Source organism: Balaenoptera musculus, chromosome 12 (genome assembly GCF_009873245.2).
Source record: "Balaenoptera musculus isolate JJ_BM4_2016_0621 chromosome 12, mBalMus1.pri.v3, whole genome shotgun sequence".
Taxonomy (NCBI): Eukaryota; Metazoa; Chordata; class Mammalia; order Artiodactyla; family Balaenopteridae; genus Balaenoptera; species Balaenoptera musculus.
Window position 1 is genome coordinate 83,710,396 of NC_045796.1, and position 21,533 is coordinate 83,731,928.

Below are 21,533 nucleotides of genomic sequence, written 5' to 3' on the forward strand. Positions count from 1 at the left end.
GAATTAACATTGTACACCTGAAATTTATATAATATTACCTACCAATTTTACCTCAATTGAAAAAATTATGCAACATTCTAATTTCCTTCATTTTTAAATAATGACTTTCCTATATATCTTTGCCTAAAATTTTGAATTGCTTTCTTGATTCCTTGCATCACTTGCCTTGATCGTCTCCTTCACATTTTCAGACTCGACCTCCTATTAGTCCAGGCACTCCGTTTGTCCCCAGACCTCCACTCTCCTGTTCAGATCTGGCCGGCTTTGTCTTTAGTCTCTTGCATACCTGTTATCCCAGAACTTCGCTTTCTTGTCCTTCCGTGAAATCAGTCTCCCGAGTCTGTCTTCCTTTTTCTTGGTTATGCCTTTGTTTTCCGGAAGTATACATTCTCAGGTAACTTCTTTCAAAAAGGTATGTATGGGGCAAATGATCTGATTCTCTCCGTGTCGGAATGTCTGGTTTGGTTTGCTTTGCTTTCGCCCTTGCCTGGGAGTGTGGCCGAGTGTCATCTTCGAAGGCATCCCTCCTCTGCCGTCTAGCCTCCGGGGCTGCGGATGTCAGACCGATTCTCGCTCCTTTCAAAATGAATTTTTCCCAAATGACGCTCTTATAATCTTTCTTTATCTGGTGCTTCGAAGTTTCATGCTGATATGTCTAAAGAACCGTCTTCTTCGTTCATTTTCCAGCAGGTCCTGGAAGGCTCCTGGGGCTGCAGATGGCTCAGTTCACTCCCGGCGCTGGCCCGGTGGGCCACAGCCGTTCCCCCACACCAGTCTGATCCTCCTCCCAAGAGGCGCCGCCGCACTGTGATTCGGAGGAGGAGCGAGCCACGGCATCTGGGAGCACTGCGGTGTGCCTGATGGGGGGGTGTGACCACGCTCCTGACAGAGGTGCTGGAACCGGGAATCCCGCCGGCAGCACGGGTACTTCTCATTCTGGGCGCCACCTCGCCCCGCGATCTCGCGAGAACTCCCGCCATCCCGCGAGAACTCCCACGATCCCGCGAGATCTGGCTTCTCTCGGGCTGACGCCAGTATCCTCTGAAGCCTACTGTCTTGGACTGGATTTTCCAGGACACGGCACCTGGGGAAAAGCTTACTGCTGGGGAGTGTTTTGCCAGAGAAGCAGGGAAAGAAGACGGCGTGTGGCGAGCAAGTTGGGGGAGCATGACTGAGAAGGCCGCAGCCACTCGCAAAGCTGACGGCTGGGACCTACGGGACATCTGCACCGAAGAAGCGTGAAGCTGTGCATCTCCACAGGGTCCCTCTGGAGGGGGCGTGTATTGCCCAGTCCCAGCTCCTCTTGGTCAAGAATGGTCCCATGGGGTAGCTCCTCCACCATGGCAGGTCACGTATTTATTGGTGCCGAGGAGTTCCTTGGCAACTACAAGGAATCCCTGGGGTCGGGGGCACGGTGCTGCCAGCTGTGCCCATGGGGGACCTGAGGGGCCTGGGTGACAGCGGGCCCTTTTTTGGAGTAGCAGCAGCAGCAGCGACCTGATTCTATAACCATGGGACAGCACCAGTCGCCCTGGGGGTGGTGCATAAGCCAGTTTCCGTGCAACTACTATTTTGGTAACTCTAGGATATTGTGGTCTGATCCTTTTATTGTTTTGTTTTTCTCATTCAAATTTTTAACAGCTAAGAGCGCTTTCCTGGTCTCTGTTTATACTTTTCTCAGAGCATCCTTTTCTTGTTTTAAGGCAGTAATACTTTCTCAATATCCGTGAGAATATTCGTTAGATCTTTAAAGTTTTCTGCTGTGGGGAGCAGTCTGCATAGTGGTTAAGAGGATGGACTCTAGAACCAGACACACTGGGTTTGAATCTCAGCTCTGTTATGACTTTGTGGACTTGGGGAACTTTCTGTGTCTTAGGTTTTTTTCTTTTTCCTTTTATTTCTTTTTCTTTTTTTTTCTCTTCAAATATATAATGCTTGTTATACAAAAGTTCACTAATTGCTAAGCTACCAGTTTGTTAAACTTAGAAAAAGGGTTAACTTATTTTATAACTCTAAAAAGAGAACTTTACATTTCTATGACTCAAGCTAACTGACATCCGGGTTCTAAAAGTTGTGAATCGGGGGTTTAAAAACGTCACTCTAACATTGTCCCAATTAATTTTGATATGCCATAAAAAAATCTTCTAAATGTGTTGTGCATTAAGTGAAATAATGTTTCTAACATAAACTTATTTAAATAGCTTTGACATCAGTAATAGTCCAACCTGTAAACTAACTGCCCTCTTAGTATAAACGGGAAATACGGCAGTGTCAGTGTGGAATGTAATATCTGTCAATTCACATGCAATGTAATGAATAATCAATCAGTTAGGCTAGTGATATTTAAAGAACATAGTTGTCACTGTGTTTCCCAGAATAACTGAATATTAACATTCTCATCAACTATATGCCAAGTTCATTATCTCATATTCTTCTCTAGTCTCTTTGTCTGCAGATTTGAATAGCCCCATGTGGAATATGAAGCAGTGGCCCAGAACTTGATGATCCTACATCTTTGGGCCATTCTTTCCAAACTTTGGTAAGTTTTGTAAAGCCTAGAAGGATCTACTAACATTTTTTCACTCTTTTCTTGTAATTTTTCCAGTCTTTTTTGTTCTACCTTTACATTTTCCTTTGCCTGTCTATCTAGAATTTTCAATTCAAGTTTATGTAAATCTCTTTCTTGAAACCTGAAAATTTCATCGGCAGCAGTTTTCCTTTTTCTGCCTTGTCTAACTTTTCATGTATTTCTTTTTCAAGCCTCACAAGTTCTTCCTCTTTTTAATTCTTCTTCTCAATGTAACATAATAATAGTAATCTTAGTCTAAACTGGCATTGGTGCTCTTCTGCTACTTTTGCTTTTCCTTTTCTTCTTCTTTTAACTTCTTTTAAATATGAGAAACATATCTCATTGACATTTAGATACTTTTCTATTCTTCCCAAACTTCAACTGACAATTTATGATTCTTCTTTGTTCCTGTTTTTCCTTTCATCATCTTCTTGTTTATTGTGAAAAAACATAGTTAGTTATATTCTCTATCTTTAACTTGACCGTTTCCTCTTTTTTATTGCTGCTTTTAGTGTTCCAATTCTGAATAGATTTTTTCTTTTTTCTACAGTCAGAAATTTTTGTATAATTTCTCATGTTGTTGCACTTAATCCTGTGTTCTTTCAGGATAAGGTTCTAGAATTTCTCCCATAAATATTGTCTTCTCTTTATGTTTGTTTCTCACTTTTACAAAGGTCTGATGATCAAAGTCATCCAGTGCCCTTGTTGCCCTCCTGTTTGCTAAAAGAATTTTTCAAAATCTACCATTTCTGCTAGAAGAGTATGTGATGGTACTTTGTCTACATGAACCTTACTTGACATTGTTCTGAAAGCTCTCTGCATTTCTGAGTGACCCAAAGTCCACATGTCAATTTTTCTGGATATGGCAGTCAACTCAGTTTTAGTTGTTTTCTTTAATAAGCTCTTCATATATCAGTCTCTGCTCTTATCTAAAAGTGCTTATTGCATTTTCCATTTTTTCTATTATTTCTCTGAGCTTTCAGCAAAATCAGGTCTAAGTGTCACTTGTTTTAACTGATGCTGAAGTCTCTTTACATCATTATGTATTTTGGCCAGTTGTTGCTGGATTCTTGCTTTTTCAATTTTTCCTGTTGATAATTTATTTAAAATTCTTCCACCACACTATGCTCAATAATGAAGTCTTTTTTTTTTTTTTTTTGGTGGTAGAAATAACCGTTTACCTTTTTCTATTAATAACTTGATCTTTTAAATTTTCTGCTGCATGTATGGTTTTTGCTTTTTAGTCCAACTAGATTTCTGCTTTCAGATTTGAAGCTGAAAAGGTTGAATTCCATCCAGAGTACTAAAACATCCATCATTCTGTGTCATGACTACCGTGAGTGTGGCCATCTTTCTGGTAGAGTAACTGGGGCCACACAGGGCCCACAGCCTAGGGTGTCATACAAGGGGCAGTACAGAGCCAGCAGATAGTTCCCTGCATGCAGACGTGGGACTGTGGATGTGCCAGAGGGAGAGGCAGAGCTGTGCCTTAGTTTCTTCATCCATAAAGAGGAGCAGGAAGACACTGAGCCCACCTCCTCCCACAGGCACAGAAAAACTGCAATGACATACAGAACAACTGTTGATGAGAATGACCTGAAGACTTTCCATGACTAAAGGTTTAAAGAAGGCACCCCAGCGAGATGGCTAAGAGGCGGAGACACTGTATATGGTCAAGACCCACACTCCCAGGTAGGTGATTCACAAAGGAGGGGATAACCACAATTTCAGAGGTTCTCCCCAAGGAGCAAGGGGTACAGACCCCACCACAGGCTCCCCAGGACGTCTGGCTTTGAAGACCAGAAGGACTTGTATATGGGAGAGCCAAAGGGCTGTGAGAAACTGACTCCTCTCTCAAAGGGCGCACACAAAATCTCACATGCTTTCAGGGAAGACGCAGTAATTTTAAATTAAGTAGGTGGCCTGGGTCAGACCCACTTGCTGTTTTTGGAAAGCGTCACAGAGAAGCAGGACACAACTGTGACCCCCCTGGGGATATAGACATGGCCGCAGCCATATTTGGGAGCTTATTCTACCATGAGGAAGCTGGTACTGCCAAGTAACATTTGGAGTCCTCTCTTAGCCTATTAACGCTAGGGACTTGCCCACCCACCAGTAGGTGACAATAGCTCTGGCATGCCCCAGGCCACACAGCCCACTGCACCAGGACCTGGCACCACCAACCAGCAAGCTGGCATCAACCCTGGGGGCGATACACCAGGACCTGGTTATACCTACCAGTGGGCTGTCACCAGCCCTGGGGCCCCCTGATCCTTGCAGCCAGCTTCTCCAGGACCTGGCCCTGCCTATCAGTGGCTTGGAAGCCACTGCACAAGGCAGAACCTGGTAGCAAACTGGGCAAGAGGCCAGCCGTGCATTACCAGCACATCCAAAATAGTTGGCTCCACTGCAACCAAAGGGCCCACACAGCCCACAAAGGGGCACCCTAGAGCACATAGCTCTGGTGACCAGAGGGAAGTGTGCTGCCAGGCATCATAAAATGACTCACACCTAAGGACATTTCTCAAGGATTGGAAACATAACCAATATATGTAATACACAGAAATAAACAGAGAATTAGGCAAAATGACAAGACAAAGGAATATGTTCCAAACAAAGGAACAAGACAGAATCTCAGAAAAAGAACTAAATGAAGTTGAGATAAGCAATCTACCAATAAAGAGTTCAAGGTAAGAATCATAAAGATGCTCAATGAACCTGGGACACAGAAGTTTAACAAAGGGTTGGATACATAAAGAACCAAACAGAGCTGAAGAATATAATAACTGAAATAAAAACTACACTGCAAGGAACCAACAGTAGATTAGATGATACAAAAGAACAGATAAGCAGTCTGGAACACAGAGTAGTGGAAATCTACCAGGCAGAACAGAAAAAAGAATTTTAAAAAATGAAGATGGTTTAAGCAACCTCTGGGATAACATCAAGCATACAAACATTTGCATATAGGAGTTCCAGAAGGAAAACCGAGATAGAAGAGCAGAGAAATTATTTCAAGACATAGTAGGTGAAAACTTCCCTAACCTGGGAAAGGAAACAGACATCCAGGTCCAGGACGCACAGAGAGTCCGAAACAAAATGAATTCAAAGACATCCACACCAAGACATACTATAATTAAAATGGCAAAAATTAAAGGTACAGAATCGTAAAAGAAGCAAAAGAAAAGCAACTAGTCACTTACAAGGCGAATCCCATAATACAGTCAGCTGACATTTCAGCAGAAACTCTGTAGGCCAGAAGGAGTAGCACAATAATTTTAAGGTGATGAAAGGAAAAAAAATAATAGAACCAAGAATATTCTACCTGCAAGCTGTTATTCAGATTTGAAGGGACAGATAAAGAGTTCTATAGACAAGGAAAAGCTAAGAGTTCAGCACCACTAAACTGACTTTATAAGAAATATTAAAGGGACTTCTCTAAGTGGAAAAGAAAAGACTACAACTAGAAATACTAAAATTACAAAAGGAAAATCTCATTGGTAAAGGTGAACATACAGCAAAGGAGTAGTACAACCACTTGTAAAGCTAGTAGGAAGGTTAAAAGACCTTTATAGGTGAAATAGTGAATAGTGAAATGATCTGAATTTGTATCCCAAATAAATAGTTAAGGGATAATACAAAACAAAAAGACATAAAATATGATATAAAATACATTAAACATGGCTGGAGGGGGCAGGGAGTAAACGTGCAGGGTTGTTAGAATGTGTTTGAAGTTAAGAGCTCATCAATTGAAAATAATCATTCATATTTATACAGTAAGTCCCCTACATATGAGTTGCGAACTTTCAAAGATGCAAACCTGTGTTCACAAATCCAATCACATAAGCTAGTTGACATGTCTGGTGTACGTTGTCACGTGTGTGCATCCTGTACAAGTGGTTGTGCTTTTGTGTACTTTATAGTACTGTACAGAGTACAGTAGTACAGTATCTTTATTTCAAGCCCAGGATGTCTGGAAGCAAGTGTAAAAGCAGCAGAGATGTCACTGGTACTGAACATCAGTCATGAGTGAAAGTGCAGCTTGCCCTCCATCTGCTATTGCTGACGATCCTTCAGCTCTACCATCTCCCACCTCCTCTCCCTCCTCCAGTCAGTAACTCTTCTTGCCTGTTCACTTGATGCCAGCCCCTGTATGCCAGCTGTTGTGCTGTACTACTGTAGTTTTCAAGGTACTCTAAGATTAAAAATGTTTTCTTTATTTTTTGTGTTTGTTTTTTATGTATTATTTGTGTGAAAAGTATTATAAATCTATTACAGTACAGTACTACATAGCAGATTGTGTTAGTTGGGTACCTAGGCTAACCTTTTTGGACTTATGAACAAATTGGACTTACGAATGTGGTCTTAGAGCAGAAATCATTCGTATGTAGGGGGCTTATTGTATATGAAACTCATGGTAATCACAAATCAAAAACCTATAATCAATACAAACAAAACAAAGAGAAAGGACTCCAAACATAACACTAAAGATACTCATCAAGTCAGGAGGAAAGAGCAAAAGAAGGAACAAAACACTACCCAAACAACCAAAAACAATTAACATTTTGGCAATAAGTACATACCTATCAGTGATTACTTTAAATACAAATGGGCTAAATGCTCTGATCAAAAGACATACAGTGGCTGAATGGATACAAAAACAAGACCCATATATATGCTGCCTATAAGAGACTCACTTCACATCTAAAGGCATACACAGACTGAAAATGTGGGGATGGGAAAAGGTATTCCAGGCAAATGGAAATGAGAAGAAAGCTGGAATAGCAACACTTATATTTGATAAGTTAAACTTTAAAACAAAGACTGTAATAAGAGACAAAGAAGAATATTACATAATGATAAAGGGATCAATCCAACAAAACATAACAATTGTAAATATGTATGCACCCAACATTGGATCACCTATGTAGATAAAGCAAATATTAACAGACGTGAAGGGAGAAATTGACAGTAACAAAATATTAGGAGGCTTTAACACTCTATTTACATCAATGGACAGATCATCTGGAAAATCAAAAAGGAAACACTGGCCTTAAATGACACATTAGACCACATTGAATTAATATATATAGAACATTTCACCCCAAAACAGAATAATACATTCTTTTAAAGTGCACATGGAACATTCTCCAGGATAAATCACATGCTAGGCCACAAAACAAGCTTCAGTAAATTTAAGAAAATTGAAATTATATAGGCATCTTTTCCAACCACAACTCTAAGAGACTAGAAATCAACTACAAGAAAAAAACTGCAAAGAACACAAACGTGGAGGCTAAACAATATGCTACTAAAATGGGTCACTGAGGAAATTTTTTTAAATACCTGGAGACAAATGAAAATGAAAACACAATGATCCAAAATCTGGGACAGAGTAAAAGGAGTTCTAAGAAGTTTACAGTGATAAAAACCTACCTCAGGAAACAAGAAAAATCTCAAATAAACAACCCAACCTTACATTTGAAGGAACTAGAAAAATAAAACCCAAAGTTAGTAGAAGGAAAGAAATAATAAAGATTAGAGCAGAAATAAATGAAAGAGACTAAAAAGACAATAGAAAAAATGAAAGTATGAGCTGATTCTTTGAAAAGATAAAGTATTGATCATTGATAAAACTTTAGCCAGGTTCATGAAGAAAAGAAATGAGAGGGCTCAAATAAATAAATTCAGAAATGAAAGAGAAGGCATTACAACTGACACCACAGAAATACAAAGGATTATAAGGGATTACCATAAAAAATGGTATACCAGTAAAATGGACACTCTAGAAGAAATGGACAAATTCCTAGAAGTGTACAAACTCCTAAGACTGAATCAGGAACAATTAGAAAATATGAGCAGACCGATTTCTAGTAATGAAATTGAATCAGTAATGAAAAACAAAAAACAAAAAAAAACTTCCAACAAACAAAAGTCCAGGACCAGATAGCTTCACAGGTAAATTCTACCAAACATTTAAAGTATTCCAAATTATTAAAGTGAAAGGAACACTTTCAAACTCATCCTACAAGGCCAGCATTACCCTGGTACCAAAACCAGACAAAGACACCACAAAAAAAGAAAATTATAGGTCAATATCCCTGATGAACATAGATGCAAAAATTCTCAACAAAATATTAGCAAGCTAATTTCAATAATACATTAAAAGGATCATACTCCATGATCAAGTGAAATTTATCTCAGGGATGCAAGGATTTTTCATATCCACAAGTCAATGAGATACATCACATTAACAAATTGAAGAATAAAAATCATATGATCATCTCAATAGATGCAGAAAAAGCTTTTCACAAAATTCAACATCCATTTATGTTTAATAACAAACCTACAGCCAACATCATACTCAGTGGCGAAAAGCTGAAAGCATTTCCTCTAAGATCAGGAACAAGAGAAAGATGCCTACTTTCACCACTTTTATTCAACACAGTATTGGAAGTCCTAGCCACAGAAATTAGTCAAGAAAAAGAAAAGGAATCCAAATTGAAAAGGAAGAAATAAAACTGTCACTGTTTGCAGAGTGACATGATATTATATATAGAACATTCCTAAAATGCCACCAAAAAACTATTAGAACTATTAATAAATCAATTCAGTAAAGTTGCTTTATACAAAATTAATATACTTAAATCTGTTGCAATTCTTTACAGTAACAATGAATCAGAAAGAGAAATTTTTAAAATTCCCACTTAAAATTGTATCAGAAAGAATAAAATACCTGGGAATATACCTAACCAAAGCAGTAAAAGACTTGTACTTGGAAAACTGTGAGACTCTGATGAAAGAAATTGAAGACAGCACAAATAAATGGAAAGATATACCGTGTTCATGGACTGGGAGAATTAATATTGTTAAAATGACCATACTACCCAAGGCAATCTACATTCAATGCAATCCCTATCAAAGTACCAATGGCATTTTTCATAGAACTAGAACAAATAATTCTAAAATTTGTATAGAAACACAAAAGACTCCAAATAGGCAAAACAATCTTAAGAAAGGACAGAGCTGGAGGTATCATACTCCCTAATTTCAAACTATACTACAAAGCTACAGTAATCAAAAATGAATGGTACTGGCACAAAAACAGACACATAGGTCAATGGAACAGAATAGAGATCCCAGAAATAAACTCATGCTGATATGGGCAATTAATCTATGACAAAGGAGGCAAGAATATACAGTGGAGAACAGACAGTCTCTTCAATAAGTGGTGTTGGGAAAACTGGACAGCTATATGCAAAAGAATTAAACTACACTACTTTCTCACACCATATACAAATATAAACTCAAAATGGATTAAAGATTTTAAATGTAAGACCTGAAACCATAAAACTCCTAGAAGAAAATATAGGCAGTATGCTCTTTGACATCAGCCTTAGCAGTATATTTTTTGGATATGTCTCTTCAGGCAGGGGAAACAAAAGCAAAAATTAACAGATGGTACTACATTAAATCTAAAAGCTTTTGTACAGCAAAGAAAACTATCAAAACAAAAAAGCAGCCTGTGAATGGGAGAAGATATTTGTAAATGATATATCCAGTAAGGGGTTAGTATACAAAATATACAAAGAACTCATACAATTCAACATCAAAAAAAAACCCCAAACAACCCATCAAGAAAAACAACAACAAAATGGGCAGAGGACCTGAATAGACTTTTTTCCAAAGGAGACATATAGATGGTGAACAGACATATAAATAGATGCTCATCATCACTAATCATTAACGAAATGCAAATCAAAACCACAATGAGATATCAGCTCACACCTGCCAGAATGGCTATCATCAAAAAGACCACAAATAATAAGCATTGGCAAGAATGAAAGAGAACCCTCATGCACTATTGGGATTGTTAATTGGTGCAGCTGATATGAAAAACAGTATGGAGTCTCCTCTAAGTATTAAAAATACAACTGCCATATGATTCATCAATTTCACTTCTGGATATTTATGGAAAGAAAACAAAACACTAATCTGAAAAGATATATACACTCCAGTATTCATAGCAGCACTGTTTACAGTAGCCAAGATATGGAAGCAACCTAGGTGTTCACTAATAGACAAATGGATAAAGATGTGGTATATATAGCCAAAAAAAAAAAAAAAAATTCCTGCCATTTGTGACAACATATGGACCTAGAGTCTATTATGCTAAGTGAAATATTTCAAACAGAAAAAGACAAATACTGTTTTATTTCACTTATATGTGAAACCTAAAAACATACAAACAAAACAAAATGAAAACAGTCATAGAGACAGAGAACAAACAGGTGGTTGCCAGAGGGGAGGAACTTGGGGGAGGGAGAAATAGGTGAAGGGGATTAAGAGGTACAAACCTCCAGTTACATGACAAATAAGGGGGATGTAATATACAGAATAAGGAATATGGTCAGTAATATTGTAATAACTTTATATGGGGACAGGTGACTGTTAGGCTTATCATGCTGTTAATTTCATAATGTATGCAAATATCGAATCATTATGTAGTGCACCTGAAACTAACATAATATAGTGCGTCAACTACAGCTCGATAAAAATAAATAAAAATAAAATTTAAAAATAAAATACAACAAAATCGGGGCAATACAGTGCCTACCTCATAAGCTGTATAATGATTGGACTTATACGTAAACTTAGAATAGTTGATTCCAAGTGTATATTTCTAGTTATTATTATCTGTAGCTCCTCATGTCAGTTTTTCTGCATATTCGCCTTGCTTATTCTTTTTAATGCTGCTGGTATTTCTCACATGCCTCCTCATCCTTGGATGTCTACTCACTAGAGTTTCTTCTGCTGTTGTATGAATGGGATGAGAAGAGTTCTGACCCAGACCTCCATGCACATAAGTGACAGGGCACATCCACTATGAGCCTTCACTTTAGGGGCTGGTGAACAGGAGAGGAATGTCAGGCTGTGGATCCCCAAATACGATTGGCTTTCATACACATCATATCCCTTTCATAGATTTTCAATTAATATGGCATTAAAGGGGCATGGTAATAATATCCTAAAGTGGTGGATATTGTGAGCAGAAAGTACAAAATACAAATAAAATCTTTACAGAAGTCCTGCACTTAGGTAAAAGAGAAGAATCAATGGCTTAACTACACGTGAAGTGTTTTTTTATCACTTCGAAATAATGTCCTAAGATTTTTGGAAAGTGACTTGCAATTTGACTCTCTAGAATGCAGGGTAATTATAGAATCACTGTGATTTTTTCTAGAATTCTAAGATCACTTGTGATTTATTGTAGATTGTGTAATTTTGTTGTTTCAAAAACAGGACAATAGCTTTTTAAATTTTTTTCCCTAAGGTAATGGTGTGTTTCTGGGCCACTTGCAAACTGTGGAAGCCAGGAGAGGAGGATGAGGAAAAATAGAGGAAATATTCCTCAGTAAACAAGCCTTGTGACCCAAATGTGGAGTAAGAAGTTTGTGTCGCAGTCTTAGGATGTGGTCAGTAGCTTTGCATATTTCTGTACTGAGTTAGATTTCACAACTTCCTGAGATGTCATTTGTTTTCTCTCCCCAGCTTGAATTAGGACTTCCCTTCCAGGCTCTGCCAAGCCAGTTTCCTTTAGACCAATTTGTAATCAAGTATTTCTACTAAAGGTTCGTGAAAAGAGCACTGAATTCAAAACCAGGATAGGTTTCTAAGTCCAACTTTCCTTCTTACTGTCTGACCTTAGAAACCAGTGTTCACACCAAGCCCTTATTTCCTGAACAATTCATATTCTTGGAAGGGAGAAAGAGCTTTCTTACAAGTAATGAGTTTCCTATCACTGAAAGTGTCCAGAAGATGCTCAAAAAACCACTTCTTAAACTCTTGTGAATGTTTATGTAATAAGAAGATTGGACTTAATTGTCCTGAAAAATCCTCTGAACCCTTCTGAAACTCAGTGATTTTCTGCTCCAGTTCTAGGGAAAGAAAGGAGGTGGGGAGGGAATGAGGAAGGGAAGTAGCGTATTTATCCACATCTCGTGGATTTCAGCCTTGGCGTCTGGAGTCGCTCCAGGCTGCCCGTTCTGACTTGGATGCACACTTCCTTGATGTCTGTTCGTTCTCTCCCAGCAAGTCCCTGGAAGAATGTGTAAGTCAAGGCAGGCCGATGTATACCATCCGTCAGAGGGGTGGCCACATCAATGCAAACATAAGATTTCTTTGCATTCTTATTCTTCATTTTTAAAAAATCTATGGAAATTTAAAACTATACTTTATCATATATCTGTTTCTGTTTTAATATAAAATAGTATTTTAAATCATCAGTCACTGGGAATGGGGGGGAGGGTAAAGAACTTGACCCTCCACCTAGGAACATGTTCCTCCGTTTCTTCGTATACAACTGCACTCCTGGTTAGGAAGCTCGGGTCAACACACTGGACCCGCTGTCTGGATTCAGGTTGTTATCCATGATCTTCCCATAGCCCTGGGCACCTACCCCCTCCAACACACCAGGAGAGCCCAAGTGTGATTTCAGCAGCCCCTCAGTTCATTCATGCTTCTCTTTTCACCTGACTCTGTTTACAATGACATATTTTAGTAGAATTATTTCAGAACCTGCCTTGACTCGACCTGAATGTTCCTCACTGACTGATAAAACCCTTGCCCCTGAAAAAGGGTATTACATTTTGCTACAATTCATGATACATCTTTGGAGAAGAATTGTGCATTTTATACAATTTGTCAAGGACAGTTTCAAAATGTGTAACATCATCAATCTCACTGACAGCATCTCTAATGGTTTCACTCTGTAGTCAGAGTTTTGCCAAATGCAAGCCAACATGCAGACCATCACACACCTGCTCCCTACCTATGGTTTCAGATGTGTTATCTGTTGGAAACACAACCAAGTTTAGGGAAAGAATTCATCCTTGAAGCATTTCTTTCCTAATTAAGACAACAGATGTTGCTTGAAGTCTCTACCTGGGGAATTTATGACTTTGGTTTTAAAAAGTAAGAGGAATTCACAGATCTGCATTCATAATAATAGGTTTTTTTAAATCAATTTAGCCATCCTGGTGGTGACTTATAATAGTCAAGAATTGGTGATGGTTGTCATTTTCAACAATTTAATGGCATTTTCTAAAAGTGCTTTTACTTGAGTTATTATTTAGACTTCATCGCTCCCCAGCTGGGTGTCTGATCTCCCTCTTGTGGCAGGAAGCTGGACAGATCTGGCCTGGCTCAAAGAAGCTCGAGGGACCAGGGCAGCTGGCAGGAATGGCTCTTATGGCCTCTGTGGTTACATGGAGGCAAAGAGCAAACAGCAGAGTGAAAGGTCACAGTCAGAAATGCGTGGCTAAAGCAATCGACAAGGCAAGAAGAGCCTGAGGTGGGCAACAGGCTCGCCTCAGGTGGGTTAACTGGTGCAGCCTGTAGGGCAGAGTCAGTGACAGTGAGAACCAGGACCCGCCACTAGGAAGAGGCGAGCAAGACCATAACCCTGGTAAACAGCCGAGTCATGAGCTGGTGCCCTCCTGTGAAGCATAAGGCCAGGCCACAGGGCACCCAGGGACCCACTGAGGCTTCACTTTCTTTACCTGTGTACTACTCTCCCTGCTTATAAGGATGTGGCAAAGATTAACTCAGTCCTGTATGTGAAGTCTGTCATTATTAGTTGTTAAAATTATATGATATGTGATATAATTGAGAAATATATGGACAGATAACCTAAAAAAACTAAAAAAAAGACCCAAAACAGAACAGCTGCATGGTGAGAATATTTTCTTTTTCGGGGCAGAACAAAGTAGAACAGAGCACTTTGGGGTGTTATTTTCTTTAAATTTAGTCTGCTGTTGTGAGTTTTTAACCAAAGTGTTTAATTAGCATCTGATTGCCAAACATTTGTGATAGTTATAATCTGTGAACAAATTATTGATTCTTACTGTGGCAAGTTCGGGTAAACTCACATATCAAAGTTTATATACAAGGAAAAATCCCAACATGAAAGAATTAGATTTTTTTAAACACCAGGTCTCAAATTATCCAGCTACTTTGACAGTTTTAGTGCCTTGACTAAATATTTTATGATGATACTACTTTTAAGATAAAACATAAAAGCTAATTTATAGTGACATCTCTTTATGTAAAAGGTTCCCAAGCTGATTTATTACCAGGTTGAAGCATGTCAGTGAATACAACCATCCCTTAAAGTAAAGAGACTTCACAATTTTCTCCCACACTCCTAAGTCAAACAATTTATATGAAAAACAGGGTCTTTAATTTTACGACTCCACTTTATTTTCCTATAATATCTCCTTTAGTTTCATTCTTCAATTCAATTTAGTACCTGCTATGTTCTGTACTAAGTAATAAGTTTGGAACACTGTGCCTAATTATAATTCACTTTAATATCTGCACATTTGAGGAAACTTAATGCTGAAGATTCAGACTTAGTTCTTCTCAGACTTGATTATTCACTTATCATCCTCTACTCACCAGAAAAGTAGTTCATCACCTGCCAAATTGACATTATGTTTTTCAGTTTTCTAATTGCCTCTCACCATCCCGATTTTGTCTTCTTCTAAATTTATTACATTACATCATCCTGAAAGGACTTTGGGGGAAATACACACGTATATAATTACTTAACCATATTTTTGGTTGGGGTGGAGGGGTTTAAGGGACTACTTCTAATGCTTTATTTACAGTTACATACCACTCTTCACCAATACAATTAATAAAATAAAGCATACAATGATGATCTATAAATTCAGAACATTTGTGTAGTGCTAGATGAGTATTATTTCTGAGGCTTAAGAGGATTTTTATAAGTAAATGGATTTCAAGGATTATTAAAGGGGAAACAAATAACATGGGATTTTATATTGGGAGTAGTTTTTGTTACAGGAATATTGGAGGTGTTTTAAAATAAAGAAGTTGAAGAGGATGCTATAAACAGGACAAAGAAGAGACAGCAGAGCTGGGCAGCAACTGGAGGAGCCCTTGCTCATGGCGCATCGCAAGGTCCCGCGGGGCAGCGCGTGATGCAGGAGGCGGCAGCAGCAGCGGTACCACAGGAAAGAAAGACGTCTTTGGCGACAGCGTTTTGGTGGGAGGGAAAATATTAAGGACAGAGAGACCAGATGGTGATAGCATGGATCCCCAAACCAAACTGTCATGGACTCAAATCTGAGCCGTAAAGACCTAGTAGAATGGAAAAATAATAACACAAATAGAAAAAAAAAAAAAGGATTTGTCTACATCCATTTAATGTACTTACATTTTATTTCATGCAGAAGGTATTTGAGATGAATTATCCAAAAAGAGAAGGAGGAGATATTTACAATAAGATTCATAAAACAACCAAAAGAGGAAGGGAGAAGCATATGCCAACCATTAGGGTCAACAGAGTGGCCGCGTTTGAGCAGAAAACCTGGAGCTTCCTCCCAGCCATGATGAAGAGGGATACTGTATACATTACAAAATCTTAATTAACTACTGTCATCTGAAATAATCGCCTTCAAATATTTGGGGGATAAAATTAAAAATGGTTAGAGACATGGCTCCTGGGTGACAATAGAATAAGATATAATCAATAATAACCTCAGTATTGGCTTCACACCAAATAGATAAATTTGCCTGACTAGTTTTGAGAGCAGCCTAAGATAAAAACGCATGGCCAGCAACTGAGAGACAGTTCTACAGAAGCAGTGACAAAAATGGCATGGTCCAAATGGGTAGCCTTCTTGCGATATGGTTGATCCAAGGACATTGGTTCATACTTAACGCTGGGTCCTGGGACACATCTGTGAACAAAATAGCCATAGTCCCTGCCTTCAAGAAGCTTACATTTTGGCGGGGGAGTCAGGAAATAAAGTTAAAAAGATATAAAAATAAAATAATTACGAACTGTGAGAGATGCTAACAAGAAAATGAACACCGCTGTCAAGAGTTAAAGGGGTGGAGGGGTGTCCTCTTGTTTCACTCTAGTATCAGGGAAGAGCTTTCTGCAGAAATGACATGAGAAGGAGACTTTGGGGTACACGGAGCAGTGAATGATGCGTAACCCAAGACAGTCTTTCCCCACTGCCTCTCTCCCAGACTTTCAGTGTGCATCATCTAAGCAGGGTGTTTACGACTATGCACTCTAGACAGTTGACCTGCAGTGCAGACATTCTGTACGGCTAATTAAGGAGATTTCAATGAGCTGGTGATTAGGTTAATATCCTATTATAAAAATTAATAAGCTTAACCAATGTTTTAGCTCAAGTGAAGTTTAGAGACGTGCTATGTACTGAATTGTATCTCCCACCCCATTTCATATTTGAAGCCCGAACCCCCAAGGTGACGATATTTGGATATGTGCCTTTTGGTAGGTAATTAGGTGTAGATGAGGTCATGAGAGTCAGGACACAGTGAGAAGGTAGCCATGCGCAAACCAGGAGAAGGGCCCTCACCACGGAATGAGGGAATGGAGTCAGCCAGCACCTGGCACCTTGATCCTCGACTTCCCAGCCTCCAGGACTGTGAGAAACGCATTCCTGTGGTTTAAGCGGCCCAGTCTGTGATACTTTGTTATGGCAGCCAGAGCTGACTCACACAAAGATGGGGCTGAAGAAACAGTAGGATTTAGAGAGGAGAGTCATAAGATAGGAAAGAAATCCAGAAATGTGCTCCAGATCCTTGTTCTAAAGCCTGATTATGCTGCAGACAAAAGTGGAGTGAGTCCAGGTCCCCCTCTCACACTCCAAGGGATTCTCTGGGTCTCAGAAGGGACTCCAAGCTGCCCTGCACCGAGCAGCCTAATTCTCACAAGCCCCCAGACTGCACAAAGGGTCCTGTCGCCCCATATTGAGGGGTCATCTCACCCCCCCACACATACGAGGAGCCAACAGTTCTCATTAGTTCGTAATGCAATATGGTAGCATTTTAATTGGTTCCTTCTTATTGCAAAGAATTTTTTTGCATAAAAAATTAAGTGAAAACCAATGTACAGTGTTAAGTAATTCTTCTGCCAATCCCAGTCCCAAAGTCTCCAACCTCCTTCTCCAAAGGCTACCAATGGTGAATGGTTTTTTATGTATAATTCAAGATATACTTAAGGCACACACAAATACCAATATTTGTATTATATTTACACACACATTTAAATCCAAATGGCAGAACTGTACAAATAATATCCTATGCCACCTTCTCTTCCAATCAGCATGTATCTTGGAGGTCATAGAGTGCATTTTATCTTAATTTATTTAACCTGTTCCCCCATCGATATTTGTGTTCCCAATCTTTGCTATTATTAACAACGATGAAATGAACATCCTGTGTAAATACTCTTGTGCACATGTGTGAGTGTATCTTGAAGATAAATTCCTAAATCAAAACAGCTGGGTCAAAATAGATATGCATTTTAGATTTTGAAATTCAGAATTTTTAATTTTTCCATACATTTCTCAATTCTATCACTAATTCTAACAATTATAATAATATTGGTATATCAGACTTCACATTTAAGCAATTGCCAAATTGCCTTCCAAAGAGGGAACATTCACTTATACTCTCACCAATGACATGAAATGCCTATGTGTCCAACTATGCTGTGAATGTGTTGTTTAAATAACTCATAACAACCTTAGGAGGAGGTATGAGAATTATTCCCAATTTAAAACTGAGTTAATTGAGGCACAAGGTGAAGCAACTCGACAAAAGTCACACAGAATTAAGTGACTAAAGTGAAAGCTGTGTTCCCCCGACCCCTGTCTTACCCGTTATGCTCTATGGCCTTCCAGAGTTTCAGCCCTAGCTCACACTTGAATGTGATGACCTCGGCCAAGTTAGTTACCTCCCATCCATGATTTCTGTATATGTAAAAGGGAGATAAAATTGATACGAGATAAAATAAGACAGTGTAAGGAAAATTCCATGAGCAAGGGGCTTTAACATAAGTTCTCCTCCTCCCTGTTGAGATAATATATGCATCAGGGGGAAGAGTAAACCATGGCTAGTAAACCCTAGCTAATCCTGTTCAATGACATGGAAATTAAAGAAGCAACTGTGACCCTTTTCAATGTTAATGGTACAGCAACAAAGCCCATGGAAATGAGGGTTTGTGGCATACCTCCCTCCCTCCCTGTCTTTCTTATTCAGTATTTAATTCTGACTGGTTAGTCTTGGCCCAGCTTATGCACAGCGTTACATAAGATTTCTAGCCCCTAGAAACCGGGCATTCGAACCTCCTAGAACTGGTTTTTCCACCTATTCAGGGTATTTCTCAAAGTTCTGTTTGCTAGCAACAGTCTTTGGCTAATGATAAACTGAGAGCAGTGTAACCTGTGAAGAGGAATGAAAGGGAATGCATTTCTGTTCAGCTACAGAGTAAGCTGTGGCTTGGAGCCTACAATTCAGAATTCAGAGGAAACTTTGTACTGCTGAGTGAACCTGCTGATCAAGATATTGTCACACCCCCTATTGTTAAATTTTGGTTTTTTTAATATGATAAGGCAATTGAGTCAGTATTGAGTGAGCAGCTCTTGGGAGTGAGTCTTAAGAATAAGCAATCCAAAGAAAGGTCCTTGTTTCCCACAGGCCAGTTTAGAAAGGGTGGCACCCCTGCTCTCACGCACAGGGGCTGAGATGGGAACAGAGCGTAGGCTGGGCTGCAGTGACTCGGCCATAGTCATTCTGTCTGGTTGATTCCCTAAGATCCAGCCTTATTTCCTTGTTTCTCCTCTAGGGGCTTGGGTGGGAGAAGGATTGGTAAAGCTGAATTGCCGGAAACTGCTAATGACCCAATCCAAGACAGCCCTGAATGGACCTTCTCTTTAGGACGCACAGTCCAGAGACCACACTCATGGGGATGACTCATGCACTCTTTCCTCCAAGCCAGTTCCTTGTACACCATGCAGGATGTCCACATATAACCTCACGCTGTGGCCTGTCTCTCCTCACCTCTGAGTGACGAGCAGAGCTCAGTAAAGTAGGCTCAAAATGGGAAGCAGGATGTTTAGACATGGCTGAGTTGACATAATGGTTTTAATGTGACTCAGGAAACTCACCACCACATAAAAATGTCAAAATCAAAAAAAATCACTGTATTTTACAACCAGGTTATAAAACAATAAACACCCTGACAATTACACTAACTCTATCCTTCACTTCACTCCTCACTCTCACCTGATCCATTATCCTATGTCTGAGCCCCAAGGCTGTTCTGTCCTTACCCCGTCCCACCCCCAGCATGCTCCCTGACCCTTTCCCTCTGCTCCAGTGGTGCCAACCAGCAATGGGTGAGGTTCAGACACTTATCCAGATATTTTGGCCACAAATGTTTGCTAAGAGCCAGGCACTATTCAAAGCACTGCAGTTAATGTACTCTTTCTTCTTTCTTTCTTCCTCACTTTCTTTTTTTCTTTCTTTTTTTGGGGGGCGGAGGGAGGTTGTGTTTGGTTTTTTTGCACGTTACAAAATTATTTTGTGTGGAAAATTTAATCTTTTGTCTTTTTTAACTGAGTGAAATATGTCTAATTTCAAAATAGCCAAGTCACAATATCACATAACAACAAAAAGTGCTTCAGCTCAGGAAAAGATTTCTATATGATGTAATTTAGGAAAAATAAATAATTGCAGATAGGCAAAAAATATTTTAAATGACCGTATGGACAAAAGTATCTGTTCTTCTCATTAGTACCACCACTACTGTACATTTTAAAAAATGTTTCAGGGACTTGTACAAAAAAAAAATCTGTCTCTGAATGTCCTACAAAACTTGGTAAATCCGGATATTTTACAATCACCTGTTTTAGCTTAAGAAAAAATACAATTTACTTATTCACTTATAAATTTTATGTACTCTGGTCAACATAGAACAGTTAGTTCATGCTTTAATATGCCTCCCCTGATCCAATACATAGCAAAAATATAAAAATATAAAAGGAAAAACCCAAAACACATGTCTGGGTTCAAAGCCTATTAAGCATCCCTGTGCACCAGGAACAGAGGAGAAACGCAGAGCTGAGCAGAACTGAGGCTGCAGCCATGCTGGGCTCGAGTCCTGAAGACGGCAGAGGCAGCTGGAATTCAAGAGAAGGAAAACTGAGGGTGTCCCATGGAAATCGGAGGACTGCGGCCAGCTTGTAAACTGGGGCTAGGTGGGGCTCCTTCTGGTGAAAGGAGGTTGAAAATCCGCAACTACCTACTTCTGGGGCCATGACATTGTAGATGCTTCACAAGCAACAGGACAAACCACACCTTGCACCTGAGGAGCTGCACCAAATGCCCCTCGCCTGGGACCTGATGTCATATCTCTGCTCAGACAGTGAGCAGGTGCTCTGCAATACCATAAAATGTCTGGGTTCAGGAAGTTGAGAGAATGAAGCTGCAAATCCACTAGACAGAGAAGTGTGAAGAAAAAGAAAGAAGGGGAAATCTTTCATTCAAAATGAGGCTGCAAAACAAAATTTCAAAATGCATGGAGAATTCTAATGCTGTGAAAGTGATCCAGCCAAAAATCAACAATTGCAACATAATTTCATTACAGGTGAAATTTTAGGAAACTGTCTAGCCAAAATTTTAGAATAAGGATACTTTGAATGCTTAAGGATAAAAATGAAAAAAATTACATAAATTTTTTTAGAAAACAAAAATGAAACAAATCAAGTAAATCAAAAGCAGAATGACTAGATAAACTAGAAATTAAAAATCTATTGATTGAAATAAAACATTCAAAAGATGGAGTACATTTTGGAACAGAGAAAATAATAAATTGGAAAATATTACTGTGGTTTTCACCAGGTTCACAGCATAGGGAATAAATTATGAGAGAATGTTAGGTAGAGAGATCATACACCCCAGCATTTCTGGGAGAGTTCCAGTTTACATTTGTGTCCTGATTTCATTATTAGTGGCACTCCTTTTAACTCCCAAATATGTCCCAGTTTAGACTATAAATTATATGGTCACCCAAGTGTTAAAAATATCTAGGACAGACGGAAAGACAAATAAGACT

General features: G+C 39.1%; 1 pseudogene; it reads right to left on the minus strand.

Moving 5' to 3' along the window:
- Positions 1 to 2,436: 2,436 nt before the first annotated feature.
- Positions 2,437 to 3,919, minus strand: LOC118905034 (annotated as a pseudogene).
- Positions 3,920 to 21,533: the final 17,614 nt, after the last annotated feature.